Genomic DNA, 13,416 nt, shown 5'->3' with positions numbered 1-13,416 from the left:
GTAGGCAGACAAAGGACCAAATAAGCAGAATCAGGGAACAACAAGTGGGTCATCATTTCAAAGTTACTTTAGAAGGTTAGCAGAGGGGACTTGCTCATCATGCCCGCTGGGATGGCCTGTTCAGGATCTGGCCATCATCTCTCTCCTGGTTTCTCAGAAGGTTAGAGACCTCACTTAGTTTCCGTTTGGTGACGTGGGGCTGCAGCAGGAGCGACTCCATTTTGGCCTGGTCCTGGGGGCTCAGTGCGGGAGCTCAGCCTCAAACAATGGCAGCCCTTAGATTCCACTTGACAAGGGTGAGGCTGACTAGGTTTCCTGGGCTTGACGATTATTCCTTTCCCTGTGGGGATCGCCCGCATATGATCTTTGCCCACCTGTCCCTGGTTGTCCGACTCAAAGCTACTTCTCCTGTGCTAAGCACATCAGCTGTTTGTGCTCACGCTCAGCCGGCTTCTGTGGTTCTGCATTCACACTAGTGGCATCTAGCGCGATGCTCCCAGGAAGCCGCACGTGGCTGAAACTTTGGTCTAAGGCACTGTCTCCCCCCCACTCCCACTTTTAAAACTGAAGCTTGGCTGAAACTGGAGAGTTCAGTGGGGAGGAAATTCAAGGGGTCAGAGCATATCCTGTTCCTCATTTCGCAAACCACGCTGCTAATTGCCCAATTTAGAGTGATTTGGTGGCAACGCTTGGCAGCAGAATGAGAACCGCCTCACGCGTGAGGACAGCTGGGATATTTTCATTCTGCAGGGTGGCGAGTACAGGAAGTCCTGTTTTGAGACCCCTGGGGCCCAGAATGCTGGTTTTGGAGTTGCACAGACCTGGGTGTGAGTCTGGGATCCGCGTTGACTGAGCCCGTGTGACCCTGAGTTGTTGTTCAGCCCTTCCGAGCTTCCTGTGCCTGAAAAAATGGGCTTTCCAGCTTGCCCTGCAAGAAGACGCCACCTTGGCAGGCGAAAGGGTCCCACCCAGGATCAGGACTCCCCTCGGACCCCCGAGGTATGAACTGTGTGCACAACAAATCTCCATTTCGCCCTCACTCAGTGCAGGGCTCCATTTCCTCTCCCGATCTATAAAACAGCCTTGTTTTCCCACCGCGTCCGGGGCTTGTGGGTTCTCTGCACAGAACTCTGGGTCACGCCCTTGGCAGGAATCCCTGCTGGCTGTAGAGCACAGGAAGGGACCCTCCAGGCCCCGCTTTGCCCTTGCCCTTCCTACAGGAAATGGAAATGCGACAGGGGACTTTGTGACTAAGTAAGCCCAAATCGGAAACTGGCCTGGTGACGGCGATGGCCGTGGCCTGGAGCGTTCCCTCCTGGGTGCCAAGTCCCACGCTCAGCGCCCCAGTGCACAAGCGCCACACCACCCGGCTGTCCTGCGGCTGCCACACCACTCTCCCCTGGGCACTCCCCGAGGGGACTCAGGTCCACACAGCCATGTGCACACTCAACACACTCTCACACAAACACACACACCACACACTCACATGGACACACAACCACACTCACACTCACACAGAGACACAGAGACATGCACACACACAGATGCACACACACGCCACTAACAGTCACCTGGGTTCATTCTCACACATTCACATGGACACACGTGCACAGGCTCACACACTAACTCACACGCACACTCTATATACAGTGACACCGAGACACGATACACACCCACACGTACACACATGATTTAAAAACTCATGTGGGCTCACTCTCCCTTCACATTCACACACACAAGCACACAGACACACAAGCACACAGACACACACAGCCTCGGAGCCCACGATTGTGAGCCTGTGCTTGAGCTGCAGTGCTGGGCTGGCTCCGGGTCTTGCTGCAGGGAGGACAAGCCCAGACGGAGAACTGCCCAGAAGACTGGGGGCCCGAGGGTCCTGGAAAACCACAGGATGAGGGTGACCCTCAGGAGAAGAGACCACTCAGGGCCTCCGTGAGCTTTCTGTGGGGCCCAGAGCAACTGCAAGGAGGCCTGGACACGGGGCCATCTTAGAGGGGCAGATGTGGGCTCATAAAGGACTATTAATAATTTGTTAGTCAAGTTCATCTGGAGCTGGGCCACAGCGAGGCGTGAGGAGGACGGAGCTGAGGCCTGGTCTTCAGGGGAGGCCAGACCAGTGAATCAGGGGCTCAGAGAGGTGGCAGGCTGTGGGGCAGAGTCCAGGTGGCCATCTGAGCCCACATGGGAATGAGCCGCTGGTCACCAGTGGCCAGGTGGGGCCGAGCAGCCAGGGCACGGGCACATGGGCAAGGGGCTCCAAGACCCAGGAGGAGGCTGGGAGGAGATGCCAAGCAAGACCCAGCAGCACGACTCGGGCCACTGTGCTGCACTGGACCGTCTCTTCGTCTCCCACCCCTCCTCCCCCTTTCTCAGGTGGTCTCCTCTGAGCACACCCCTAGTACCAGTGACCGGGAATACAGAGTGAGTGGCCCAGCAGCCCAGGGAACACTTTCCTTGACCAAAATCCCGCTGTGTTTCAGCAGGTGATGACTGCAGGTGGGGGGCCAAGGGCTAGAGGGGTCAGGAGAGACGGCGGACAGCAGGCCCTTGCTCTGCTGCTAGGTTGCTCCGGGTGCCGAGGCCAGCACTCCGAGGTGGTCACTTTGCCTCTCTGGGCCTCTGCTGGAGTTGTGCTTTCTGATTTCATGGCCATCCCAGCCCTGAGGGCTGCAAGTGACCCTGGACTGACTGTGCCCACCCAGGGTGGGTGGGCGGACACGCCCTGCTGTAGCTGCCAGCCCAAGATCAAATGGTCAGGCAGGAATGTGTTTTCAGTGAGGCTATTTATTCCTTTTGGGTTTTAGAACAAAACCCCAGATGCAAAAACCACTTACTTCACAGTCCCCAGCGGTTTCTTTCCAAGGATGGTACGCCGAGCAAGGACGGCTGCACCAGAACTGGGATCTTTCTCTCCACCCTCCTGGGTAAACCTCCATGCTGGCCACCCCACTATCTGCTGCAAACGTGGACTGTCGTCTAAACAGATATCCCCAGAGCCTGCCGTTCCAAGGGAGGGGGGATCTACCAACCGCCAAAAGTAAATGGAAACATAAACACTTCCAGAAACGTACGTTTTAAAATGCAAAGAGCATGCCTGGAGATTTATGATATGACCATGTTACTGACGGGCTCCCACCTCCCAACCCTTGACTGATCTGATGCTGGTTAGACACCTGCCAATCAGGCGTGAACTTGGAACGTTTCTCCAAGGGTCACAAAGTGGGTGGAGGTCCTTTCCTTCAGCCACGCCGACCCGAGTGGCCCCAGCAGGGCCAGCTTCTTGGGTGGACAGAGGGCCCAAGAGCCTCTGGTTTGATTTAATGTTCAGTTGTCTTGAAGGTCTTCATAATCATTAAACAAGGGGCTTAGTACAATATGCCTGTAGAGCCAATTTAAAATGATCTCAAAACATCTAAGACAAACCCAGAAATATAAGCAGAACTTGAGAAATTTACGTTCGTAGTTGAACACATCTCTATTAATCAGGCAGCAAGCAAAAGCAGCACAGGTATTGAGTAAGTTTGATTTATACAGGAATATGCAAACTGTAGCCAAGATGTATTTACAAAAGTTTAAGGGTGTATGGATGTTCATAAAAATCTATAGTGTAAATAATTTATTAAGGGAACAAATTCATTTTATTCAAGTAAATCTCAACAAATACCAGAGCATTAAGATCATACTGTCTCTGAGCACAAGCAATTACATTAAAAATCAACAGTAAACTCTTCAACCTTCCACATCTCATGAGAATGTCTCTTATTGGTGGACTCCAAACAGACTTCTGAAAGGGGAATCTGGAAAATACAATCTTTTATTTATTTCTGGCTCCTGGTCATGTGAGACCTTAGAAGGACTGGAATAGTTCTGGGAGCTAACAGATAGTGTCTACCACAAAATGCATTCGGAAATTAAAAAAAAGAAAGAAAAGAAAGAAAAAGAAGCCAAAACAACAACCAGGAAAAGTAAAACAAAATGAAACAAAACTAAAAAAACCATGTGAAGTTTTAGTCACGTACATTTGTGAATTTTCTTTGAAAAGTAAGATGCACCATGCAAATCTAAGATATTTTATACCTGTAGGGGGTTCATTATCATAGGTAGGACATTTCACTGAAATAATTTTTTCTGAAAAAAATCCAGATAATTATCACTAAAGTATTTTTTGCTTTCATTTTCTGAGTAATTATTTCAAAATGTTGTTTTAAGTGAGGAAATGTATTTATGTGCCTCTGTAAAAAAAAAAATCAACAGTAAAAAGATAAAAGTATGTTTGGAGGTTTGCTATGGTTGGTGTCTCCCCAGATTCAGGATGTTGACACCTTAGTTCCCAGGGTGACGGTTTTAAGGGGCAAGACCTTTGGGAGGTGATTGGCTCATGGAGGTAAAGTCCTCAGGAATGGGACCAGGCCTGAGAGAGAAGTCCTCATGTGGCCTTGTCCTTTCGACCAATGTGAGCACACAGCAAGAAGATGCCATCTGGGACTCAGAAAGTGGCCCTCCCCGGACACTGGAGTGACCTGCACCATGCTTTTGAACATCCCAGCCTCCAGGATTGTGAAAAATAAACTTCTCATTTATAAATCACCCAGATGATATTTGTGATAGCAATCGAGACAGATAGAAGCTTTTAAGTATTAATAGAAGCTTTTAAATATTGCTGAATAACTTATTGGGTTAAAGAAAGGAAATCACTATGGGAATTACAAAGTGTCTAGAATGAGACAAGAATAAAAGAAGAGTCTAGTGAAACTTGTGAGACACAACAAAAGCAGCACTCAGAGGACAATGTATAGCCTCAGCTATGAGATAAGGCTTGAAGTCAAGCATCTAGGAAAGTACCCCCACCCAATGATAAATACGAGTTGAGAGTGATAAAATAGAAAACAAAATCGCTGTTAGACTTAAGAAATCTAAGAACAGCATTCTGGACTTTATAAAAGTTTTTATTGACATAAATGATTTTTAGTAGATGCATCACAATCATAATCATTGTTTAACAACTGTCTTCCATGTAAGGCTATATTCTGTGCTTGTTTCTTTCCTCCATTTTATCACTATAGCCCAGTCCTGAAAAAGCACTTATTAAATATTCATAGATTGAATGAGTGAAAGGAATTCTAGTCCTGCCACTTACTATGTGCCTTTGACCTGGTATTTAATCAATCTGAGCCTCACTTTCCTAATCGGACCAGTGGGGAGAACAAACCTTCTCTCCCAGGGTAACATCAGAAGCAAACGAGGTGACGGTCACCTAACTCTCATGCAGTTCCTGGCCGCATCAGTGGAGGAGGTGAGATCATGAGCCCTGAATTGGCTCAGCCGCTGCAGTGTGGGCTGCCTGCCCTGCAGCCGCCCTTCCATCAAGTCCCCAGCTCTCCAAGGGCAGCTCTGCATGTGGCTGTGGAGACACAGGAGGCAAACACACAAGGAAGGGGGAAATCTGGCCGAGAATCTGCCTGGGATGATGGATTTCACAATAACTGCTTACACACTTGTCACCTTTTTCTCACAATGGGAAAGCTGACTCTTCAGGGCAAGCGTGTTGTCTCATTCACCACTGTGTCCCCAGCACCTAACTGGGGCTGCTCGGCAGAGTTGGTGCCCAGTGAATGTTTGGGAACTGCCATTGGATGCCACTGATCTAATGTGTGGCCTTAGGAAATCAGTTAGTTTGTGTCCCAAGATCTCATATTTTCATGGTCAAAAAGAATGGGGCTTGTCAGACACCGAGAGCTAAACGTCTGGGATTCTGGGACTCCGCTTTGCAGTTACTGTTATGATTCAGCCAATTGGAAATAACTCAAAATTTCTAATTTCCTTGCTCAGAGTTGCCAGTTTGGCTAGTAAAGGTCAGAAATCACCAACTCCTCCCAGTGCCCATGCTCCTGGAAGGCCATGTACTAAGTGCTCAAGGGCCTGTGCTGGTGAGGAAGAAAGGGAACAGAGGCGCCATCACCCATGGTCAGCAGTGACCTGACACCCGGGGCCTGCACGTCCCTGCAAATAGCAACACACTCGTCACCAAGGCCAAGGCAGCTAAGGGACTCAGCCAAGTTCACTGGGACCTGCTGATCTGAGTAGCCTCTGGCAAACATAGGGAAGGCTGGACCTTTCGTTTTGGACCTTAAGGCAGCCACAGGCTGGGTGGTAGTCTCCCTGTGGACGCTTGACATTTAGGCAGCTCCTCACACCCCTTGCCACCCTTCGGTCCAGCACCCCTGGCTTCTGGTCTTCACCCCTCCCCAGCTCCCAGGAGCCTCTGCTCCTTCCCACCCCAATCTCCCCGTCCAGCTTCGCCTTGGTCTGGTCATGGAATCTTTGATTGACAGATTTTTTTTTTTAATGACTTAAAGGGTTCTAGTTTTTCTTTTATGGCTAATTTTTCATCCCCACTTGCTGCAACAATCTGAGGAAGGGATCCAACTCCTGTTCCATACGGAGGCCAAATTTCCCAGCACGTTAGTAATCAATCCTTTCCTTAGAGTCAGTCAACTTTCTCTGCTGAGTGAAACGTGACCTTAGACATCTTTGCTTCACTCATGATTTTAAAAAGAATGCTTTCAAAAATGCTTTTTAACATCAAATTGATGTTTATGTAGATTTTTAAATTTATTTTTTCTATCAGATTAAGTAAATTACTATCCTAGTCCTAGAGAGCTATGCATTTTTTATCATGAATGAAAATGTCTTTTTTTTTGCCATTATTGAGTTATTTATATTTTTCTCTAAACTCTTAAAATAGTGAAATTATTAATAATTTATTACTAACCAACCACCATCATATTTCTAGGATAACCCAATTTGATAATGAGGTACTATTATTTATAGGCATTGAGAGACATGTATTGTTGATGTCCTATTAGGATTTTTACATGCATTCCTGTAGGAGATGCTGGCCCCCGGTTTCTCTTTTCTGTACTGTCTTTACCTGGTTTTATTATCAAGCTTCACAAAATGGTCTTGTCTTTTCTATTCTCCAGAAAAATTTATGTAAGATTGCCAGGGCTGCAAATCTTAATACAATATTCAAAGAGGTCACTGTCTATATCCCTTAATTTAAGAAATATTTATTGATACTTACCAGGTGCTAGATACTAGGATTACAAGGAAGAACTAAATAGACATTTTCTTTTCTTTTATTGAGTTTGTATTCTAGGGGGAGACAAGGGACACATAAGTATATGATCAAATAAACAAATAGGATAGCCACAGATAAAGGAAATCAGTAGGTGCTTTGACAGAGATAGCAGGGAAGTGGGGTCTAAATAGGCTGTTTGGGGAAGACCCTGGAAAGGGTGGCCTTGAAGCTGGAGCTGGAATCCGGGAGGGAGCCATTGGATCAGGGCGCCATTTTGAAATAAGGTGTTCACCTCCTGGCTTTTCCAGGAAGCTCTGAGCTCCCTGAAGAACGATCCCTTGAATACACCTGTGTCCCCAGCAGGGCACCATGCCTGGCACATCACAGATGTTCACCAAATGTGTGTTTCACAGGTAGGTAGAAAAAAATCAAGTAAGAGTCGAAAAACACTTGAAAATTGCCATTAATTATCTGGAAGAATCCGTTTATAATGCAATTAGTGGTGGTCTATTCATCAAATACAAAGGGTGCCTGGCATTGGCTTTGCTGGGTCGACCCCACCCTTGAGGTGTTACAGTCCAGAGGGGAGTCAGAGTTCAGGCCCCAGGCAGCTCTGGCACACCGAGGTGGTGTGCGGGAGGGCGCCAACCCAGAGTGCTGTGCCCTTGGGATGGAAAGGTGGGTGGTGTGAGAGCGGGTGTGGATCCTCCCTGGCCCAGGACTTTGGAGAGGAATTCAAATAGGGACTGAGATCCCCTGGAGGGCAGCTCCTGGGTTGAGGGCAGGACAGGAGCCAACGATGTTCCGGGCCATACAGAGGTTGGGGGCACCCTAACCCTCTCCGACTCCTCCAGATCTGGGGTGGCCTCCACCTGAAGCCGTTTAGATTGCATGAGCACTTGCTTCCTGCTCACAGCCTTTGACAGCACTAACTGGCTGGTCTACACCCGGAGAGGGAGGGTGTCCTCCGAGATGAGTCATCAAAACAGTGATAGCATTTGAAGTTGGCTGGGCAGGTCCGGGTTTCCTCATTTCCTAGCTGTGTCCCAGTGACATTCTCGGCCACTTTGCTCACACAGCCTTCCTCTGACGTCACAGTGCGTTTCCGTGCTGGGGAGTTTGCACGTGGGGCCAATGCTTCATGAGGGAGGCCGGCCCTGTGTGGGCTGGAAAACAAACTCTTAAATTACATTTGTAAAGGTAAAATTTCTAAGCTGATTCTAAGCTGCAAAAGTCTGAGTTAAAGTGTAAAAGACTGGGCATTGTAAAGTCTCTAAATTGCAAGGCCTGGGCTAAAGAGTAAAAGACCAGGTATTGTTAAAATTCCTCTGCTACCCCCAGAACCTGTAATCCCTGTAGCTGTTAGGACGATACCTGAAATGCCCAGTAAATATTTCTCCTGGTCCCCTGGTTGTTTAATAGCTAAGGGCTCCAAGTAGCTTGGCACGTAAGCATCTAGGCTCCAAAACCAATCAGTTTAAATGTGTACCCCTCTTAGGAGTGACCAATCACCCCTGCCCAGACTGTTCCCGCCAATGAATGTACTAATCCTGTCTCAGAGTTGTTGTTCAATTTTCCCGCGCCTCATGATGATTTGTTCTGATGTATGCAAAGCCCTCCGCCCTCTCCAAAAAGTGTACTTAAGCCCTGCTTGACCTCTGCTCTGGGCTCTGGGCTGCTCTATCTTCCTGAGTGAGCCTGGAGCTTCAGCATGCTGAATTAATAAATCCCCTTTTGCCAATTGCATGGAGCCAGTCTCTTGTGTGGTCTCTTTCTCCGACACTCCGCCGGACCCTTACACATTAAATAGTAATGACGTCTTGTTTAGATATTTGTGTGCACTTGTCAGTAGGCATTTTCAGACCTCAGAACCTGCTAATCTCTTCTAGATAACACGCTCATCAAGGACTGTGTTTTCAGTCCCCTGCCCCTTCACAGCAGGGATGCGTCCTGACAACTGCATCATCGGGTGATTGTGTCATCCCACAGGGAGTTTTACAGAGCGTGCTCACACAGACCAAGATGGCTGTGACGTCACCAGGCCATCTGACCTTACAAGGCCACTGTTGTCTACGTGGCCTATCGGCGACCGGATTACCATTATGAAGTTCATGATCATATTCAAAATAAAATTCTTCTCTACTAAAACAAAACAAAACAATTAAAAAGGACCTTCCATCTCCTGCTTACTGCTTGCTGTGGGGTCAGGAAACCCTCCTCCCAGGGTATTGTGTGGCTGAGGGGTCCAGCTTTGCTAACTGCAGGTAATCCTCTCCTTCTGCCCAGGCTGCCTGTGTCTGGGTTTTTCTTACTGGGACAATGCTTTTGCGTTTTCTCTTGAAATAATAAATTGTGGGGTTCAATGAACCCGTGATTTGGGAAATTCACAAATGATAGGATTATGCAGAAGTACCAGGGAATGTTTAAATGGTACCAACACCTTCCAAACCAAGGAGGCTCCTGGTAGGAGCTCGACAGACAGCTGGGCCCTGAGTGAACAAAAACGTCCAATTCTTAACTGTGGGTCAGGAACAATGATCACACCGCAGCTGACTTTTTACATTCTCTATTTTAGCTTGTTCTTCCTTTAAGGAAAAGTACAGAAGACCATGTTAAATTTTAATATCTAGGAACCTCTGAGTTTCAGCCCGAGGCTAACTAGGAAGGTTAGTGACTCTGGGGAGCTTTGGCAACGTGGCAGGAGGAACAGAGACGCCGAGTAAATGCCATCCGTGACGTGGCCTCAGGATGCCCCACTGGCAGCCGCCCCCCTGCCGGCTTTTCTCCTTAGCTCATTTCCAGGGATATTTTGCCCCTTCCTTCTCCTCCCACCCTGTGGCTCTGGACCCCGGGCTCCTCTCAGCCTCATTATTTTCCTATTTCCTGGATTCAGTTCAGTCTCCTTGGGGTTCAACTGCATTGGCCACTTTCCTGGCTGTGACCTGAAACCTGGAGGACAGAAAAGAAGCCTGGAAGAGGAGTGAAGGAGGAATAGGGAGCAAGTGAGGGGAGGGACAGGAGGAGGTGTCCCCTGCCAGCCCACCCCATGCCCTGCCCAGGTCACTTCCGTCTCTCCTGCTGCCTCAGCCCAACCCACTGTTAGAGCAGCACTGGAAGCACATTCCCAGCCTGGTCTCTCTGTGCTGGCCGTGGGTCCTGGTGACTGCACCGTCACACAGACGGTCACACATCCCACAGGGTGGGGTGCTCTGCACTCCTGGGGAGCAGCTTTGGCTTCCTTGCTCAGTAGACCAGCCCCAACTGGGCCCTGAGACCCATCCTGAGCTGCCATCTCCTGGGCTGAAACTCAGCCCCGCAGGCCTCTCTACTGCCCAGGTACCTCCTGCCCAAGCTGGGAGCACTCATAACACCATCAATTCCCAAAGTCCCTTGGATTGCAGCAAGCTGGTCTGGGGTCCAGGGTTTTCTGCGCATGTCACCTCGGATCCTGTTGTGCGTGTGGGGTGTGGGCGTGTGCACATGGGGCTATTGGTCCCTCCACCCCCACCCTGCTATCTGTCCTACTCCGGGTGAGCAGCACTGCCTTCCCCAGCCAGGGAGGACAGCTGCCACTCTTCTGTTCTCTGGAAGGGCTCAGAGGGGAGGCAGGCTCTCAGCAATGACAGATGGGTTTCTCACAGTGATTCTGTGGTTCTCGGGGTTCCAAGAAGAGAATGGCATTGGAGCGCTTGGCTCTGAGCTCTGGCCCTGCTGTTCCTGCATGTGGGTGAGATTCTAGCCTCCTGGGGGTCAGGTGCACACCTGCACCATGCTGCTGATCACTCCAGGCTGCTGTGAGGGCGGGAGGCCATGGGTGGGAGCAGCTGGGTCCCCTGAACCTTCTGTATCCCTGCTGTGCCCCCCAACAGCAGAGCTGTATCCCTGCTCCTCCAACCTCAGAACCTGGCCATCTGGTAACTCTTAGGTTCCCCTTTGGAGACCAGGAATAATTTGTTATAAAAAGAACGGGGACCAAGAAACGTGGCCCATGTCTCAGGGGACTTGTTCAGGGCAAGTCTGTCTCCTTCACTTCTTGCCCCTGCTGAATAGGCCTGGACCCCTCCATGAGGGTCTGTTTCTGACTGATAAATGGAACAGATATGAGTGTAGGGGAAATAGATCCTAGAGGCCCGGGTGCTTCTGGAAACCTCTCAGGAGGATTTGTGGGGGAGTCTAAGTTGCAGCAAGAATCATAATGGGGAAGCCCTTTGTTTCATTAATCACCCTGTCAGAGGCCAGAGAGGGGCTTCCCAGGAAGCTTTTAACACCCTGCATTATGGCCCGACCGGCTCAGCCCTGCTTGGAGAAGAACGAGGCTTGTCAATTATACATGGCCATGCGGGCGGCCGAGCCAGCGCCCCTGAGAGGCTCCGCACTGACAGGTGGCTCGACCCTGGGCCCCTGGGGGAGGGAGGGACTGAGGCTCACCTCTCAGGCCGCCCCACTTGGCAGTTCCTGCTGGCTATGCCTTCCCCAGGCGTTACTTGGAAGTGACAGAAAGTCACCTGAGTGTGAAGGTTAAAAGGGAAAGGGCACTATAGCGGGGAGATGGGGTTAGCGGGGTGCATGTGGCATAGGAAGAGCTGTTTCTGTGGGTTTCTGGAACCCGTGCTGGACCCTGGAGGGGGCGTGTTTACAGGGCTCATGTGGAAGAGCCTTGCAGAGCATCTAGTTCACACCCTGGACTTACAAGGAGGATGTGCAGAAAGGGATGGTGACCTACTCAGTGTCACTTGCAGGGTGGTGAGGAGGCTGAGGTTCTCTTGCAGGGAAGTGAGGGGCGTGGAGGATGGGGACCTGTGCAGGCTCCAGGCCAGGCCTGCCCCTGGCACCCAGATCTCACAGCCACTCAGGAGGCCCACTTCCTCATCTTCTTCCCCCAAGAAGAGGAAGGCCAGGCCTGGAGACTTCAGCGACCAGCCAGTCAGAGGGAGCTGGGTGGCAGGGCTGGGGCTCAAAGCCAGTCCTCCATCCCAAGTCTTTCCCTGGGAACCCAGGCTGAGCTGGGGGCCTTTGGCTGAGGCTGGACACTCTTGCTGTCCTCGGTCTTCTGTCACCACAGTGGTCTTCAGTCCTGCCAACCACCTGGTACTGTGGGGCCAGAGACTCTGCAGCCCCACCAAATGCAAGGGGTGAGGGGCCAGCTGTCCTCCGGCATGGCCATGGGGTCCACGAGGCCTGTGTATGTGAGGGCTTCGGAAGGCCGGAGCGGGCTTCTTGCTGCCTTGGAGAGGAAGATGGTGGGGAGGAAGCGGGCACTGGGGCTACTCTGGCCAAAGGACTCAACCTTCCTGAAGGAATGTGTCACCTGGTCATTTGAACAAGCCACTCTCCTGCCTGAAACCTACCGGAGCTTTCCTCAGCATGGCCTGGGGCTGCCTGCAGAGCTGCTGGCCTGAGCCCTGTCTCTGCCCTCACCCCTCGCCGCCTGGCCTTCAGTGCCTGTCCATCTGTCTCCTTCCAGTACCTCTCAAGTTGTGCTGGACGTGCCCTGCACGATCCCTCTGTCGTCCCACCTGACACTCTAGCTTTCTGGGGTTGGGGACAGAGCTCAATAAAGGAGCACCCAACTCAGAGGAGGAGCCCACAGGCTCCCAGCCCCTCCCTCGCCGTGGTGCTCTGCAGGCCCATTCCTCCCAGCCCTCCATGACGTCAGTCTAGCCGGCATCCTGAGGGTCAGGGAGGCCATGGATGCCCCCAACCCCCAGCTGGCCCAGGTAGAAGCCAGGGCTCCAGGCAACAGAGCCCTGCCAGGTGGGGGCCAGGAGCAGTGGCTGCAGCCCTGGCATCCAAGTTATCTTCCATACTCAGGCAAAGACGGGGACACAGAGGGGCTGGGACTGTAAGTTCTCAGAGGAGAGGGGGCTGAGCAGCTGTCGGCAGAATCTTCCAGTGTGCACAGTGCTGACACAGGACAGATGCCATTCCAGGGCTAGAGCAGCTGGTGTCACAGTGGTGGGCTGACAGTGGTGGGATGGTGGGGTGGTGTGTACCCAAATGCAGTGCCCTCTGAGGCTGCAGGGTACAGACTGCAGATTGGATAAATAATTCAAAGCTTGACATTTATGTCTGGTCTGCAGGCACCACGCCACCTCCTCCAGCGCCAGCTCTGCTGCTGAGTGTGCCTCCTGGTGGCAAGCAGGCTGGAGCGAGGCAAGCCTCAGCCCCACCGCCCACCACGAGGCTGCAGTTATTTCAGAGAGCGCCCTTGTGACCTGGGCTTATTCAAGGACACTTATGTTCCCCAGGGCCATGGTGCCTTAGGCTTCTCATCAAGGGCTGGAGATGCAGCAGGAGGCCCATCTACCTTCAGCCAG

Source organism: Spermophilus citellus (genome assembly GCF_964194105.1).
Source record: "Spermophilus citellus genome assembly, chromosome: 15".
Classification (NCBI taxonomy): domain Eukaryota; kingdom Metazoa; phylum Chordata; class Mammalia; order Rodentia; family Sciuridae; genus Spermophilus; species Spermophilus citellus.
The sequence above is the reverse complement of the archived record's forward strand: the minus strand, read 5'-3'. Positions refer to the sequence as shown.